This window comes from Corvus brachyrhynchos, unplaced genomic scaffold (genome assembly GCF_000691975.1).
Source record: "Corvus brachyrhynchos isolate BGI_N302 unplaced genomic scaffold, ASM69197v1 scaffold115, whole genome shotgun sequence".
Lineage (NCBI taxonomy): Eukaryota > Metazoa > Chordata > Aves > Passeriformes > Corvidae > Corvus > Corvus brachyrhynchos.
This window is the reverse complement of record NW_008239553.1, coordinates 808593-826746: the sequence shown is the minus strand read 5'-3', so window position 1 is coordinate 826746 and position 18154 is coordinate 808593. Positions and strand designations below refer to the sequence as shown.

General features: G+C 48.5%; 1 protein-coding gene across 2 annotated transcripts in view; it reads left to right on the top strand.

Moving 5' to 3' along the window:
- The window catches only part of LOC103620695 (ras association domain-containing protein 8), a 44683-nt gene that overhangs the window by 8515 nt on the left and 18014 nt on the right, over positions 1–18154 (top strand). Inside the window, exon 1 of one of the 2 annotated variants that reach the window (XM_017742182.1) lies at positions 1843–2334. The exons of the other annotated variant lie outside the window; for it this stretch is intronic. The gene's annotated coding sequence lies outside the window, so the exon portion shown is untranslated. Of the gene's footprint in view, positions 1–1842; positions 2335–18154 lie in introns of those variants that run through there. 2 annotated transcript variants of the gene reach the window in all.

The following is an 18154-nucleotide window of genomic DNA, read 5'->3' as shown; positions in this document are numbered from 1 at the left end:
CTGACAGCCTTGTCCCCAAGCCCCACTGCTGGCCAGGGCTGCTATTTGCCTTTCTCATGGGTGTTGCTACACCATGGCAGTGCCCAGACAGCCAGGTCTTACTGCCTTGTTCAGCCATTGTAACCTGCTCTTAAAAGCACTGACAGCACTGATAGGGAAGTCCTTTCGTACCCACCTGGCTCCACACTGACCCACGCCGGACCTCCTGCCATGTTGTCTGTTCCCTTTGGGAAAGCTGCCAGAAATGTCAATGTTTTCACCCTCCTGCTCTGTGTATGGCAGTGGGGAGATGGAGCTAATGAGGAGGTGCAATCCATGCCATCACTTTCTGTGATTGTCATTCGCCTTCTTCTTCTGCATCGAGTCAATGGGGAAATCCAGTATCTGAGCCAAACAAGGGACATCTGTAACCATGGTCTAACCAGCACTGCTGGAGGCTTGGTCCTGAGGATGAGCAGAGCAACCTCAGAGCCACATGGACACCTCCCTTTGCGCTTGTCTGCTCTATAAAGTCACCGCAAATTAACTGCAGGTATGTCCTGAAAATTAATGAGTTCAAGACCTTTACAGCCTCACACAGGCCATCTTCTGCAGGAACAGTGTCCTTAATTAAATCATACCTCATTCACAAGGAGCTGTACTGAGCCCCAAGGCAAGGAAGGCAGTCAGGCTGCCTGGTGCTGTACTGGCAAGATGTGAGTCCACTGGGAAAAGGCTTCTACAGCTCATCCACATCCGCCTGCAGGGCAGAGTGGGGTGAGGAGCCAGCCTGGATTCATTAATTGCTGGCGTGGGGTGGCAAGGAAGCCAGCCCGAGTGCTGGCCAATGGGGGTGGATAGCACCTCGGCAGCATAGCTAATTCATGGAGTGAAATGAGTGTTTGGGATGTGGTATAATGGAGAAGTGAGTCAGGCACAGCACTACATGTAGCTGATCCTATGGTTCCACCCTCCAGCATGCTCAGACCCCTCTTCAGGTCATCTTCTCTTGTGAGCTGGCAAAACCTCAGTGGTCTTCTTCTGGGGAGAATAAATGACAGGGAACAGGGTTAGCAGAAACCAGGTACACTTATCCCAGAGGTTCAGCATGAGATCTGAGTATGGAGGCTGTTGTCCTACAACTTTGTCCCATGAGCAGGAAGGAGATGAACATAGATGCCTGGGCTGGAGGGTCTAGGGGGCTTGAGGGGAGAAGCTCTGCCAGGATACCTGCGTTGCTGTTGTCTACCCTCTACCACCACCAAGGTCATGTGGATATGTTTCTTCAGAATCTACCTAGGCACCTGTACCTACCCCACCTTGGGAAGGAGCCTGGTGGATTGGGAAGAACCCTCTCTGGCTGTGGGGAGTCAAAATGTACCAGTTCCCACCTCCAGCACCGCAGGAAACCAGATGATGGCTGCATCTTTCACTCAGGTGTGCACCTTGGCAGAAGCTGCATGTGTTTGAGTAGAGAAGCCAGCACCAAGGTGTTGAGGAAACTTTCCTGTCTGACCATTCGGGAGTGTGGTGGCCAGAGTGCTTCCTGAACGGTCAGACAGGAAATTTTCCCTAACGAAGGATGGACTGTTTGCATTGTGCACCTGCGTCCCCTATGCTCACGAGGGGCTTAAGGCTCCAGTTCCGGGCTCCGTCAAAACCATCTTGCAGGGGCTGGCTGGGAGAAAAAAACGCCCCTGCAACTGCAGCCAAGCCAGAAAGCATCCCTGGAGCCGTGGGTCTGCGGGCCCGCGCCCACGCTGTACTGTCTGGGGCAGAGCCAGGCAGGTGGAGGCGGCCCCGCTGGGGCACAAGGAGCACACTGCCGGTGCTGAGGAAGCTCCATCGCTCCCGGGCAGAGGTGACCTGAGCGCAGGCTGTCCCTGGTGAGGTGACCACCGGGATGTGGTGCGAAGCCGGGAGGTGGAGAAAGAGGACATGCAGAAGAACCCAGGCTTGCGAACGCAGTTCTGGCAGCTGGGGAGAAGTGCTCTTTTCCCTTCCCTTCTCCACGGCTCTTTTGTTTTCCGCAGGCCGACAGAAGAGGCTTCCAGTAAGCGGCAGGGGTGGGGGCAGAGCCCACCCGCACAAAGGCAGCTCCCCACGGGCTCTGTGACCGCTGTCACGCTTTTTCGCTCAAATCAACGCCAGCAGTGGATGACGTGGGGCTGGTGCTCCCCAGCCCCGGGGCTGATTGGTCCCAGCTCAGGTTTGAACGCCAAGGTGTCCTGGCAACGAGAAGCAGAGGAGCCAGACTTTCCCGTCCCCACTCGGCTCCGGGAGCACGGCGGGGGCTGGGAAGCGAGAGGCATCGCGGGCGAGGAGCAGCGCGCAGGGCCGCTGGCTCTCCTCCAGGTACCCTGTGCGCGGTGCCGGGCCGTGCCCCAGCCCCAGCCCGGGAGCTGGGATGAGCTACAGCCGGTGCGGGTGTCAGGTGGCCGCCGGCTGCGACTCCGCACAGGCGGCACCTGCGCTCCCGCACAGACAGGCAGCGGAGGAGCTGGTTGCAGCTGGGAGTGGGCAGGGGGGAACCGCTGGTGTTTGGGGGGTCTTGAAAGTGCCCGTTCAGTGGTGTTTGTGGGAGGGATGTCTGGGGAGAAGCTGTGCAGGGAGGGGGGAAGTCAAGGGACCTTCCAACAGTTGTGTGGTCAGCTCTCTTGCCCCAAGAGGACGGAGCAAGTGATTTTGGCTAGTTTTGGGTTCGCCTGATTAATCAAACTCACAAAAGCCCTGCAGGGCACCCGGGGCTCTGAGATGCGCTAGAAGATGGCTACATTGAAATGAAACTGTTTTTTCTGCTGACAGAGAGCTGCTCTGCTTTTGCTTCAGCGCAACCCACCCGCATGTCCGTCCCTCTGGAGCTGGGGGGTGAGGAGGGAAGGGCGCCCCAGGGCTCAGCTGTGTGCAGGAAAGCAAAGGGCATTGCGGGGGCGTGCTGTAAAGAAAAGGCTTTTTCCTCCACCTGGAAGATGCGAGCAGAGATACGAGGAGCTGGCTGGTGGAAGAGTTTGCCGGCATGGGGAAGGCAGCACTCAGCACAGCCCATTTTGCACCTGTCAAAACTAGCAGAGACATACCTGTGTCTGTGAAAATGTGTGCCAGCCATTAATGACGGGGCACGTCCAAGCTGTCCAAGATGAGAAACCACCTGCATGGGGTAACAGCCATCCCGGAGGAGCTTCCTGGCTCAGTGGCAGGTGGTGAGCCTGTGGAAGGGTTGGTGTCCTGCACGGATTCAGTGGCACACATTGAAAAGCAGTATCACGATTCAGGTCTTCCTGCTGCAAGTGGGAGATGTGATCCAAGACCTTTTGGATCACAGCTTGCGTTATTTGTTAGGGCACAGGGCTGAGACCTGCCTGAACAATTCTTTCTCACAGACCCAAAGGCATGATGAGACTTGGAGATCCCTCCTAGTATCATAGTAGAAGAGCAGTTCCTCAGCATGCCAGTGGCAGGGAAAGGCAGAGGGACACCAAAAAATGAGCAGAGAGGGTTTTGCTGGCAACGTGTTGTTGCTGACCTGGATTCGCACTGATGACCTGGAGGGGTGAGATTAGCACAGTCAGCTTGTCCCAGGGCTGTGGGAGATTAAAGAGAGGGAAAGGGTCATGCCTGTTACATACATCATTTTTCACTGTTTAAATGGGAATATGTAGCACAAGTTGTCAGTTTAAAAAAAATATATCCTGCATACTGAAGTGTTGCCAAAGTTTACAATTTTGGAGTGGTGGGCTTACAGCAGAGGCTTTGCCTAGAAAACCCAGTCACTAGATCAGTGAGAATCAGTGATGCTTTTTGTATCTAAATGAAAGTTAACAAAAAATGTCTGTCCCATGTAGTAAGAGGAGGTTTGACCTAGATGAACCTGAAAATAAATAAACATGAAAATTCACTAAAGGTGAATTAAACAAACTGGGTATCTAAATTATTTTTTCAACAATCATGTTTTTAAATTGAGCAGCTTGGGACTGGACGGTGTTCCTACTTGGACCAACAGCTCTCCCTGCTCCCAATTAGTTGAAGTAAGACTTGTTTCTCTGAAGGGTTAAGGTGCGTACATTCTTCAGGCTTTATTAAACCCATGAACAGTAATGTCAGTCTGAAACCCAAGAGAGGGAAAAACGTACCCACACCTTGCAGGCAGGCCATAAACAGAAACAAATTCAGCTCGCTCTGTATCTCCCCAACAATTTGGCCGAGGCGGTTTATGAACTGGGAACATTAGCCCCAGTGAAGCAAGGCAGGACTTTCCCGGATAGTCATTAAATAACTTGTCTTTCCTGGTATTTTATGGAATAAACAGTGCCTGTTGCTTGCTAATAGCATCTGCTTTTATTTGAGTGGGATCGTATTTTATAACAATCCTTCTGTTCAGTTTGCAGTGACCCCAGCAAGCAATCACTCTGTGGCTGGTAGTAAATTCACTCCCAGAGGTTTAATGATGGTATTTACTGTAGGAGCAGCCAGTTTTAGGGCTGTAGTGATTAGGGTGGGTTGATGGGACACAGGGCAGTTGGATAATTGCTAGTGATGAGCCAGTGAACTCCCAGGTAATTGCACCTTACCTGGAGAGGTGTGCTGGCATGAGCAGTGTTTTAAAGACAAAGCTGTGAGGAGGATAAAGGACAGTCATTGTCTCCACATGACAGCACTGAATCATGAACAGGAAATTATCCCTTCTCCTCACCAAGAAAAATAATGCTTGGTCTGTTTTCTTTCCTGTCTCTTCTTAAAGAAAAGACAGACATGGTAGGACTCGTGTGCCTGTCAGCCTGTGCCCGTTCCTTCTCTTGATACCCTTTAAATGCTGTTGAGAAGTAGAGATGCTCTGCTTCAGGACACCTACAAGTGCTATGAAAATGGGTCTTGAGGGAAGGAAAGACAGACAAACTCCCTCACTGACCCTGGCCTGGGAAGGCCTGGCATAGACCAGACCTTGTTAGACACCAGAGATGCCTGATAGCAGAGGGACCCTGGCAAAGCTCACTCACCAGAAGGCTTCAGCATAAGCTCAGATTTCCTCCACAGATGTGAGGTTCAAGCAATCCTAGTTCCTAGGACAGCAGACATTATTAATGGTGTTATTAAAGGGAGACAGTAATTTTACTTTTAATGAATGTGGGATCTACATAAGTTGGTGCGGTCACTCGCTAGAGCCCCGTTGGCCCTTGGGCAAGTTTTCTCAAGTCCCAGCCATTTCCATCTATGTTTGGGCTCCTCAGGATATTACTCAGCCTGCATGTATGTGGATTTGGTAGTCCTCACCTGGCCCTAGTGTTTGAGGCTGTTTCTGGTCCTGCATCACCCCAATGCCTGCGGTCTCCAGCCTTGGGACTTTGTGTTTGTTTGCCCTGCATACCCAGCAGTGGAGAAGCCAAAATTGCTTTGCCCTCCCTGCTCATGAAGGAGAGGGCTGGAGACTTGATCCCTGTAATTTCCAGCCTCTCCTACCCCAGAAAGGAGTAATCCCCAAAGCAATGGTGACACTGGAGTCCTCTAATGCCTCTTGAGTCTTCATCAGCAGGTCCTGGAGGGCTTTGGGAAAGATGCCGTATGCCTTACATCTATTTTAGATCTGGGAGGGTTGAAGCAAAGCAAGAGACAGAGCCTTGACACACAATGACAGTAGTAGAGCAAATGGCAGGTTTAGGTAGGGGCAAAGGGACTGATAGAACAAAGGGGCTGACAGTGGTGCTCCTCGGTGGGTCTGGTACCAAGAATGCTCTCGTTAGGTGGCTCTTTATCTGCTAGAACCTTTTCATTTTGCCTCTTGATTAAAAGACAAAGATGGGGATTGTGTCTGTTCTCTCCATCTTAATGAGGTTTCCTCTCCTTCTGTAGCAAGAGAGAAAGAGTGCAGCAAAACCAGCAAAACAAACTCCAGTACAAGATTGTTCCAGTGATGGGGACAAAATAAGTAGTTTGTGGGCTCAGAACCTCCCAGGCTGCTCTTGGTCCAGCAAGAGTTTAAGGGGTTTAGCAAGTCAGAAGTGCCGACAGAAAAGCTGTGGCAGGGTTATCAATATATTAAGAATTTTGGGTAATTGGACCTAAAATTTCCAGGTACAGGCTGATAGAAATGATAGTGCTGGTCCAGACTGCCGAAGCTCCATGGACATCCCTGGAGCTGCTCTACTGTTATGGCCAGTGGTGGGAAAAGGAGTTTAAGCTGTTCTCATTCTGCAGCCTGATCCAAGCACTTGCTGCTCCACCACCTTCTTTGTTGGCATGAGCATTTCTCCAACTGCTTGATGCAGAGGCATTGCTCTGGGGCAAATTATTTAGCTTTTCTTTTCCCTGATCCCCTTCCATCTCCTGTCTAAATCCTTTGCCACATGAGGGTTGGGAAGAAGCTTGCAAAACACCTGCGGAAGAGCTTTGAAGACAGAAAGCAGAATGCCCAAATGATAAGTTGTATGGGCAGTATAAACAAACCTGGCTATATGTTTCCCAGGCTAAACAGGGAAGGAGGAGGGGTTAACTGGTGGGTGGCACCCATTCCCTAATTACAAGGCTTGTCTCTGGATCCCTTCGGTGTGAAGCATCCTCTTGGCTGCAAAACAGCTGATACAGTCACACCTGAGCAGAGGTAGGGGAGGAAAAACTTGACACACGAGCAAACCAGGATAGGTGGAAATTTCCTTTGGGAGGAAGGGGGTAAGTGGTGGTATCAGCAGTGGGTTGGAGATGGTCTTCTGGACCACCTCCAGACCTACTGGTCCTGCTGTACCTCCTCTTTCTTCTTGCTTGGTGCGTTTTTCCAGGTGGTTGCTATATGGTCTTGAGGGTCCTATGAGATCTAGGAAAGTCCTTCCTGTAGCTGCTTTCCTGCCATCAGACCCTATTTATCCTCTCTGACACCTGATTTGGGGGGATAACTTCTGGCATTTTAGTACTCTCTTTGTCCCACGCCAGTTTGCCAACTCAAGAAGCAGCACAACCCCAAAGTTAGACTGAATAAGTAAACTGTGAGTGTGCTTTGCTTTCTGAACCTTTCCAGCATTTCAGGGTCACATCTCTAACATGTCTTTGCAACAGTGGGAGTTAAAACCTGGTGGTGCATGTGTACGTGCTAAGAAAAGTGAGATATCCACACAAACAGCTACTGTTGAGGAGACAATAAACACAGCAGATGCCGTGAGGGCTGATGGATCTTCCAAGCTTAGCCCCAGACAGGTGTCTTGGGCCTCTTCCATTACACCTGTGGTTCTCTCCTTACTGCCATTTTTTGCATTTCACTTGTGCTTATGACCTTGCCCTAAATCGAAGTTATTCTTGCAGATGTAGCACACTCTGAAGAGCACCTGGAATAGGTTTGCAGGTCTGGCCCCTTGTTTTGGCCAAGTGATTTCTGCATGGGCAGGGAAGTGCAGATTTAGCAGCCTGGGACCAGGGAAAGTGATTGCAATTCACGCCTTTGCCTTTGATGCTTTGTAGCTTGGGTGAAAATCAGTCCAGTCAGGATCAGTTGCATGAGGACATACAAGTGCCTGAAGATGCCGGTTAATATCTTCATGCTGTTTATTTTGCTTTTAAGCTGGATCTGGGAGTTTTCTTTCATGTTTGGGAAATAAGAAGAAGTATTTCTTGTCTTTCCTTTTATTGCTATTCTCCAGCCTGCAAGCTGCTGGGGTAGATGTCCCCACAGGTGTGCAAGTGCATGCTGCAGGCCCTGATCTCAGCTGGAGACTTGGGTTGGATCACACTAAGCCAGCCCTGGAGCTGAGTGGCTGAGATGCTCTTTAAGCCCTGCAGAGCTGCATGTAGTGGAGGGTATCTTTTTCCCCAATGAACATTTGATTCCCGCAGCACTATGGGAAAAGGGACATATCTGCACCACCTGGGTGTTCCTCCATCACTTGCTGGGGCCGAGCAGCACCTGCTCACAACCAGTGCTTTGCCTTGGAAGCCCCTGAGGGCTGCTGAATGTATCTGCTGCCTGGTTTCTCTCTTAGTTAGTCCGCATGTAACAGCCTGGGAGATTATTGCCCCCACCCATCCATCTTGCCAGACAGATGTTAGAGATGGTGATGGATGTATCTGCTCTCAGATTAAAAAGCAGTTTAAAACACATCCCCTGCCAGCTGTGCCCCTCTGCCCTGTTAGCTTTCAAGTGCTCTCTGGAAGAAATCCTTTTTTGTTGTTGTTGTTGTTGTTTTTTAAATCAGCCCTACCCTTTCCTGCAGTCTTCTTGTGCTGTTCTCTGCCTGGCAAGGCCCCAGCAGCAGCCCCCGGGCAACGTGGCACGTGTAGTGGAAACGACTTTGGCTGACTGGGATGCTTTTGCAGGGAGTCCAGGTGCTGTACACAGTACAGTGGGGAGGAGAAGACGCCTCCAGATGGAAGTTAGAGATCTCTTCCTCCTCCCTTTTTTCTCCTGAACCCAGAAATTCAGTGGTTGTGTCAGCATAACTCAATAGCATGGGGATAGAGAGGAGCTGGAGCCTCCACAGCACAAAGCAAAAGCCTCAATTTGCTCTCAGTTGCCTGTTGCAGGAACCCCTTTGGCTCCTGGTGCTAAATGGAGAAAAGGAGCTGCATGGGGAGGACACCACAGGACAACTCCTTTAGGGGGAGAGTGGATGCTTTCTCCTCTGCATTGAACATTTGTATACCAGCTTGTCCTGCCCTGATGTCTCTGCATAGGCAATCTTTCCCTTAGCAGGAGTTTTCCTGGCTTTTCCCTGGGACCTTGAGAGTTAGTCATCCCCACACTGCCTTCCCAGGGCTTCTCATCCTGCCAGAGCCTGTAACAGCATGGGCTGTGGTGCAGGTCTCACTCCTTTCCTCAGTTTGCCCTGCAACAGTGGAAGCAAGGATGTGCTGGTCACTGCACTCAGATTAAAGGCTGGTAAACTGCCCTTTGGCTGAGGTAGATTTAAAGGTCTAAGAGCAGCAATGCTCAAAAAAATACCTCCTCTCTTGGTGGGAGATGTGGGTGAGAAATTCTCTCTTGGTGGTGATGCTGTTGGGACGGTGATGCTGTTGGGACAGGGATGCTGGGATGGCAGCCTTAGTGGGAGATGGCTCTGCCTGCGTTAGTCATGGCAGTGGAGGGGAAACCCGTAAGATAAAAATGTTAATTATGTGTGTTCAAGAGATAGATAAACATTACTTCTACCAGCACCATAAACCAGGCCTGTTCTCCCCACCTCCTCCCAGATTTTACCAGCCTAATCTGGAATTTTCTGTGCAATATTTATTTTTCATCACTAAGTCTTGAAGGAAATGTATTTTCAAGCAGCCAGTGACTTCTTTTTTCTAAAAAAACTTTGTTTTCCCCTGAAGTCAGCTCAGAGCACCTGTCTCTTGGAAAACCAGGCCCCTTTAAGATGTCTCAGGCTGCTTTGAATCACTAATTGCTTCTGAATAGGCAGGCCAAATGTTTTATCACTTCAAACTCCCATAGCAATGCAAATCTATACAGCTGAGAAGCCTCTTTCCATGCATGGGGGTGATGGGTAAAGATAAGGATTAAAAATAGAAACAAATTCAGCCCGGGGGTCCTCTTTGTTCCTCCCTGCCCTCGGTGGGGTTGCCAGGGCTACATTTGTTCCCCTGCATCGTTTTTGGATGAGATCCAGTGCCCCTTGAATGCAAAGGCAAGAGGTACAGTGGCGGGAGAGGGCCGGATGAGGTCCTAGGTACATACATATTTCATTGCCCATGCCAGGCTCTGTATTGTTTTCTCTCTCTGGTTTCACAAAGGTGGTGTTTTCTAAAACTCCCACTTGTTGCAGGCGACACAGTCCAGGCTTCATCCCCTCTAAAGTTTCTGGCTTTTCAGTCGTTTCCCACTCTGAATGGCAGCCAGGCATATTTCCCATGCCTGGGGGGAAAAAGGGGGATGCTTGGTAGGAAAACAGGACTCGCCAGAGCACTGTTTGGAGGGGACTATATATGCTGTGACATGTCCCCCTCGGGGCTGCTGTGTGTGTTTTGGGCTGTGCTGGCTCACACACTGCAGGAGATGAGCAGCACTTTGCAAAGCCTCACTGGTACAGAGCTGGCCTGACTTCTTTAACTAACCCACAGCCTGAAGGCAAATATTGACTATTAAGAGGTGGAAAATCTCGGTGAGCAAGGGCAATCTAAATCCTCCTTTTTGCTTAGGTGGCCTGTTATTAGAGCTGCCTGCTGTGTGCTGAGTACGGCTGTGCTCAAAAATTGCCAAGAGCTCAGCATTATGGGAGCAAAAGCCAATTTACTGAGTTTCCAATAGAAAGGAAGATACATGCTGAATGTGCATCTGTTGGATGATATTTCTGTTTCAGGCATGCTGCTAACATACAAATGGAAAAGCGACTTTGCATGATTTATGTAGTTACTAGAAAACCCTGGGTTAAGAAGACAATGATACCTTGTAGTGTATTGGGTACTCTTTGTTCTTAGCAGAGGAGGTTATAAAATCTATTTTCTATTTGGCTCCCCAAGTGAATTCCAGTTGACATTACCTATCCTACTCGAGTACTCTGGAAATGGAGAGCAGATAAAGTATCCTGACAAATAACATCTTCATGTAAAATCGATAGCTAATAAGAAATCCGTCTCCTGAAGATGATAGCAATTTATCTTTAAAATTAAAATAAAGACTGCAAAATTTTGTCAAAGAGAAAAACAAAAAATCTCTGTTCCTCTTTGTTTAGGTATTATTTGTGTGTTACAGGTGCATATAGGATCCAGTTAGGACTTGATCAATTAAGGATAACTCTTGTTATCTTCATTGTATTTTTAAAAGAGACAGCTGCTTTCCCACCAGACTGGGATTTCCAGGGCGGCACAGAGGAACTGGAATGATTTTAGGCTTTCAATGCTGTTCTCCAAAGACTCAACAGGACTGAAACTCAGGCTTAAATCTTTCAGGGGTTTAAGTCTTCAGTGTTGGGTTCCAGCCCAGGTGAACTAGGCTTCATACATCTTACTGAACTGGGGTGTTTATACATAGCCCTGGTCCTCCTAGCAGGGAAAAAAAAAAATTTAAAATAAAGGTTTTGAGTATAAAAAGGACAACTAGAAACGAAAAATCTTGCCTATACTTTTCGAGCTTGTGTGTAGAGGTGGTCTTGGGTGTCCAAGTCAGTACCTAAAGCAATCCAGTTTTGGGACCCTCCTTATTTCTGCCCAAGGTCCCCACTTGGAGACCACAAAGGCACAGAGCTCGTGCAAGGCTGTGCTGTGCTCTGACACCTCGCACCAGCAACCCCAGTAGAGCGAGGCGTGGGAGAGAATCTCCAGTGCTGGTGGTGTGAGAGGGCTGTGAGGCTGAAGATGCAGGGCTGGCTGTGTAATGGGGGGAATTCTGAGAGCACAGCCTGGCAGGTGGACCTGTTGGAAAAGCAATTAGGGGCCAATGGGAATGGCACGGGTAGAGAGCAGGAAAAGGTGTCCTGAAGGGTGGAAGCTGTGCCAGGCTCAGGTGCCCTCCCAGCTCGAAACTGGGAGCCCAGGCAGGGAAGGAGGGGGAATAGCTGGAGCAAGAACCAGAAAAACCTGCTCACACCAGCCCAGGATTCACATTACTCACACTGCTTTAAAACAGGTCAGGTTCGCTTTGGTTTCCAGGCAAAGATGGCCAAGCTGCCTAAGGACTGTTTCCAGCTCAGCTTAGAGCAGTTCCGAGCTCCTGTGTGCCCGCTCACTGTGTTCCTGCCCCTGTGCACTCCTACCCATCCCCAGTGCAAGGTCTTTCCTGGGATTTAAGCCTTTCTAAGCAAAGGCTGGGCTAGAGTCATGCACAAGGACATGTTTCCCAGCCCACCTGAGGGGTGGTAACCATGAGTGATGGGATCACATCTAGGCACCCTCATCTCCTGACCTGCCACAAGCTTTGGCACTCACACAGCAAGTCCTGTCCTTGAAGCTGGATAGGAGACTGCATCTGGGGATGCTCCCCATTGCAAAGGAAGAGTGGTCTCCCTCCCCCAGATGCTATCACAGGTGAGAAGCTCATGGCAGTGGTGCAAGCTGTCCTGTTGCAGGTCCCATCCGCAAACACCAGGGTCAGCCTCACATGATTTATCAGGTTATTATAGTCAACTTCAGCTGGGTGTGAGTAGCAAAGACGAAACCACTTTTTTATTGAGAAGAAGGAGGGGAAAAGGAACTAACAGAGTTAGAAATCAGATTGTCAGAGGCTAATGGCTGTGTCTGCTTATTAGGCAGCAATAACAGTAATTTACCTTTGAATCGCAATAATTCATCATAACACTTTCCACCTACCTCATGAACCCTTGCTGCTTATCTCACCCCTCTTGTTCAGGGATCTGAAAGCATTTCATAAACATTAATTAATTATTCCTCCACACCCCTGGAAGCAAAGTAAGCATTATCCCAATTTTGCAGCTCGAGAAGCTGAGCTCACCTAAAGAGATAATAACTGAGCAGGGGTGCAGGAGCCCAGAGAGCAGGCCCCTATCCCAGCTTCGACTGCAAGCACCTTTCTGCAGAGTGCCGAGCACAATGTGGACACTGGGGGTGTGGTCCAGGGTAATTCAGTCCTTCATCCATGCACGTTCCTGTGCTTGCCTCCATTTTCAGATGGCAGGAGAGGTGTAAAAAGGGTGAGTGTTGCTCCTGCCTTGGAGATGCCTCACACTCATCACTATCTCATCACCTTCAAGCCTCCACCACAGGGACCAGGCACCTGCCAGTGTATGGAAGTACCTGCCATTATTCACAGTAGGACTCTCCCTTTTTTTAATGACCACGTTAATGACCCTAATCTGTCGGTGTGAGTGTGGTTAATCCCACAGCTCTGGAGACCAGTAGTTCAGAGACGATTCCTCTCCTGCCCTCTCACACCTCACTTAGCATCCTAACCTAATGCTCCAGCACTGAGATGAGCTGGTGAGACCTGTGCAAAGCAGATAGCACCACCCCTGTCCTGGCTTGAAAATCTGACTGCTGTGAGTAAATATCCAGGATGCAACAATAACAAATCAGGCAATCTCTCTCCAGTGTCTCAGGTAAGGGATGTGACACGTGAGCGACATCCTGAAACAAGATGCTTGACATTAAACCTGTGCTCAAGTGCTTTGATGGATCTCGGCCCTTGAAGAAGAGGGAGCCTGTCTCCCTGGATTCGGTGTGTGACAGAGATGTAAATTAAGGGGAGAATGTCCCCTGCAAATAATGAGCTTTGGCAGTGGAGGGGAGGATGAGACACCAAAGGTCCATGCAAGCTCAGCCTGTTGGGAAGGGGAATTTTTTTCCCCTGAAACCAACGGTTGACTTTTGGAAGCCAAATGGGTTCTAACATCAGAGCAGGAGGAGGGTCGTGTTTCATAGACAAGTCATGGTGGATTAAATGTAAATGAATCTGCAGTGTGATGGACAAATGGAATCAGTGCCGGGAACCCCAGCTCCTGGTGGGGGATGGATTAGTAATGGGTACTGGTGCATTTGCACACAGGGAGGGAGTGAATGGCAAGGCAGGGAGGTTTCCAGCATTGCCCTGCCTGTAGCACTGAACGAAAGAGACATCTCCGGGCTCAAAGAAGAGAGGTCAAGCCTAGATAAACACCAGCTTGGTCCCCCATCAGAGAATCACTGAGGCATGAAGAAAAACTTTAACAGCTGCAATGCTGCTTTTGAACCTCCTAGTAAAAGGGAGGGTCAGGAGGTCAAAACTTTCAATGCCTCTGGGAAGAAGAGGACTTTTCCCCACAAGCCTTTGAAAAACTGAACTAAATTAGCATGACCACACTGCTAAATGCTTGGGAAACCCAAACAGCTCGGGTCACAGGCTACCCGAGCAGCAGAATGGCAAAGAGCTGTTGCATTCCCATACTCAACAGCCATAATTAATGAGGCTATTTCCTAGGCGAAAAGCAGGTCTTCTGCCCAGCACCTGGACAGGAAACAAAACCTTTCGGGATGTGCCCCTGGGCGTCTTTTCTTCTCCTGATACTGTTGCCTTTTCCCCTTTCTGTTTCTCCCATCCATTTTCTCTCTCTCACTTCCATCCACCATTGTTTCAGCCGTTTTTTCCTCCGCTGCTCCCAGTGTCACACAGCTCAGCTCGCTGTTTGAAGTGGGGAATGGCAATGAAGTTGTAATGATCCAGCCATGCTCTCCCCTGGGGTTGCTGAGTGGGAATGCAGGAGCTCCAACCTAACTAAATCACTTTTTTTTTTCCTACTTTTTATTGCAAAAGGGATATTTAAGAGCCCTGCGTCTCATTTTGAGTTACTCACTTTCACTTTGAAGGTAGATTTTTCTTGTTTGGACCTTTTGCAAGAGCCATTCTAGCAAAGACCAGGCAATGCAAACTTCTGGAGGATGTAGAGACCTGGAATTTTTTACTCTGACTCTATCATGGGTTTCATGTTCCTCTTGTACTCTGAGTGTGGTGGGCACCACTTTTCATGAGACCTTTTGCATGTCTCCCTTCACAGTGCTCACCACCAGAGATGTGAAAAGCAGAGAGGCACATGCAGACCTTGCAGTGGCTGTCAGTGCTTTTGGGAAAGGGCTGTATGCCTGCACAGGGCAATCCAAAGACATGAGACCAGCGTAGCCAAGAAGTTGACTGATTCAGACTGCAATCCTGCAGGCTGCTATTGGGCATCCCCATTCCTATTGCAGCCGCAGGAGACAAGTGCTCAGCAACTTTTCCTGGCTTGCTGCAGAAGCGGAAGGAATACTACCTTGAATAAAGCAAGAGGACAGGAAATGCATCACATTTCAGAGGTCAGAAGGCCTGCCCTTGAAGGAGAACAGCTCATCTACCCAACAATCCAAGGTCTCTCCTCCCTGCAAGCCCTAGCCCAAGCAGGGCTGCAGGTGGAAATTAGGGGCTAGAGTCTGTAGTACCCTGGCAGTCAGCTGCAGGGCTCTGCAGTGCCAAGCCCCAATTTGGCTTTCGTGTGATGCTGCAGCATCTTTTCTTTCTCATGTCTCTTGTTGTCCTAGAAACAGAGGAAAAATTTTTCCAGAGAAACCCTTTTGTTACACTTGAGGCAGCGTCTGCTGCCTCTCACCAAAACAGTGTATGGTCACAAAATAAAACCCTTGCCAGAAAATATACGGCAAGTTCAAAGCCTTCCAAAGAAACCTGGAAAAACTTAATAGTCTCCAAATTTTCCCAAAGCCCTAAGTGTACTGAAAGGGTCAATGAGCACTTCGTAACACTGCTACCAATGTATGTTGAGCAACAGAAGGCAGTACTCTTGTGAATGTATATGTAAATATTTTTAGGGATGTAATTATATGTATTATTTATACATATTGTTGAGAGAGAGAGAGAGGTCCTCACTTCTAGTTTTGGATTACAGCTTTTGAGGTGGAGGGTGTCTGCTGGAAGAGAAAGTCAACATGCCATATGGTACTGACCACTTTTCACTCCTGGTGCCAGGCCTTTCCTGGAAATACTGGGATTTTGGGGACAATTGTCTTTATTTGAGAGGGAAACTCATCTTCTGGGGAAAACGTGCCCTTCCGTGTGCTCAGCCAGGCAAGGGATGCACTGGGTAATTTCTCTCAGGTACATGAAATGTTGTAGCTGTGTCAGGAAAGGATAGTGACTAACAAATTTCCTGAGGCTTGCAGGATCTGGAGGCACATTCCCAAGGCCTCAAGAAGTCCTTGGTAAGGGGAGAAGGAGAGGAAAGCAGGCAGGAAGGTTTGACAGCCATGATGCTGACCACATCCAGCTCCTGTGGGGAGCAGGGGATGTGGGGCACCCCTGAAAATCTGGCTTCCCACTTTTTCCTTTTTGTAAGGGGCCTGAAAAAGAGACTTTCCTCTACTTTCTCCTCCCAACCACAGCTCAGAGTGTTTTGGGTTTGTGCCAAAAGCCAAAACCCAGCAGCTCTGCAGATTCTGGTCCCTCAAATACCCATTTTCCTCTCATCCCCCATACTGACTGTGGACTGTAGCACGGACTAGCACTGCTGGGCTTGGGTGGCTGCCCCAGGGAAGATGTGCTCTGCTAAGAGAGGCTACATCTGGTGACCTGCTGCTTACCCATGGTATGTTTGTACTCAGGATGGGGTTTTTGTGCAAATGTATTCTGTATCTGAAGAAGCCTCAGAACAAGGACACTTCTTGTGCTCCTGAGCACAGCAGCAAGACAGCATCATCTTCTTTGGGGAAACTCAGATAGGATTACTATCTCATCTGCTGCTGGAGAGAGCAAAGGACCTGCTTGGTTATGATTCAGCTGCTCAGGATGCTGAGACAGCATTGCTCTCCTCCCTAAAGCAGCCTGGCTGCTCAGTGTACAATGAGCACGTGACTTTTCAAAACTCTAAGATACACCTGTAGAAAACCCAGAGAGGAACCAGTGAGCATAAACCCAGAAATCAGCTCATTCACTACTCCTGGTCAGTCCCTGAACATGGCCTCAGCATCACAGGAGCTTTAAGAATAAATCTGAAGGTGGGCTGAGACAGAGCTATGGCTGGAGAAGACGGTCCATGAGCCAGTCTAGAAAAGCTCACCAGTGTGAAATTATACCTGAGACATTTTTATCCATCTCAGTAGATAGAAGGTGTGGAGAACTCTTTGTAGGGTGGAGAATCAAGGGATCATGCAGACATGCGAGTCAGAGTTAGTTTATTTATTTTTCACAGTAATAACTTTACAAGTGAAAAGGGATTTCCAATCTTTTTACAACCTGCTAAAGGTAGAAAGATTTAAAACTCAAAATCTTTTTCTTAAAAGAAAGACAACCGTCCTTGCTAGTGGCAAATGAACCTCTGCTCAGCTTGTGTCCGATTGGGATCTCAGAAGACTATCCAACCTATTAAATAAGATATTCATCTCCTGAGAACAGCCTTTGTTGTTTTCTTTTATAGATCTTTGTTCCTCCTGTGCTGTAAGGTCTCCAGGGCATGGCCTGTGTTACAGAGCGCCAGATGTACTATCTGATTTTAGGAGATCATAATTATGAGGAATATGTCAGAACAACAGAAAACTTCATTTAAAAACCCAATTAAAGCTGCCGAGTGACAGCTACGTACTTGTGTGTTGCATCACCTCCTAATCCCAGCAGCTTCCATGTGGAGAAGGGAGTAGTTAAGGATATCATAAACCTTAGATATGGATATCATAAGGCCCATATGAGATGGGGATTTTTCTGACTCTAAGTTAAAATTGACACATATTTTGTGGTGGAGCAGCAAACCTGAGATCTGTTTTGGAGCAGTAACCTCAGGATCCAGGGTCTGATGGGTGGGTTATCCTTTCTCATGAGTAGTAGGACACTTCACAAGACATTCTGGATAAAGAAATATAAAGGTAACTGTGTGTCTGGCACTGGGCTTGCACCAGCACAGGCCTTGCTGGAGCACCTTCACCAGCAGAGACCTGGAGGATGGGATGCTGATGCCATCCCCATTGCTTGGGGGGCCACAAAGGATGGGCATTGATATGCAGGGTGGGGGGAGCTTTCAGGTGGGTTTTTTGAGAGGTAGGATGGAAAAAGCTGACAGAGGGAGGAGGTGAGAAGTTTCCAAAGCCTCCAGCACAGCAGCAGACACCTGCTTCTTCCAAAACCGGCTGAACCTGTCTCCCTGCCATCATCTCTCTGCGGTTTTAGGGTGATTTAAGCCCCCGGCCAGCTGAAGGGCACGAGGCTTGAGGGCTGCACCCTCCTCCTGTGCCAGGCCAATCTCTTCCTCTCCAAAAAGGGGTTGTTTTCTCTGTTCTACTCAGGGACCTGCTGGGGCAGGTGGAAGTCTGGGCCCTGCTGTCGGACAGGCTGAGCACTTCCAGCCAGGAATGATCCTGCCCATATGGCCCCACAGAGCCAGGAGTCAGGGATAGGGAAGTACAGTGTGGTTTTGCTTGGTTTGATTTTAGGAAAGGAGATTTTAAGTCTTCTTTTAAAAAATATGATAACGTTTTTTGGAAATTTTTTAAAGATAATAACCTTTTTAAATAAAAGCAGAATTCAATACTTTAAAAAAGTTTTTTATACGAGTTTTATTTTGATTGGAGAGTTTTAAAGTTAAGAGATTAGGAGGAAAATGTAGAATTTATCAGTTCTTAAAAAACAACCAAACAGGAGAATTTAAGATTTTATTTTAAAAGGAGAATTTTAATTTATTGGTTTTTTAGAGGGGTTTTACGACTTTTTAAAAAGAAGAATTTAAGGTTGTTGGGGGAGGTTTTAAAAGAAGAATTTAAGACTTTTTTTTTTAAGAAGAATTTCAGACTTTTTTTTTTA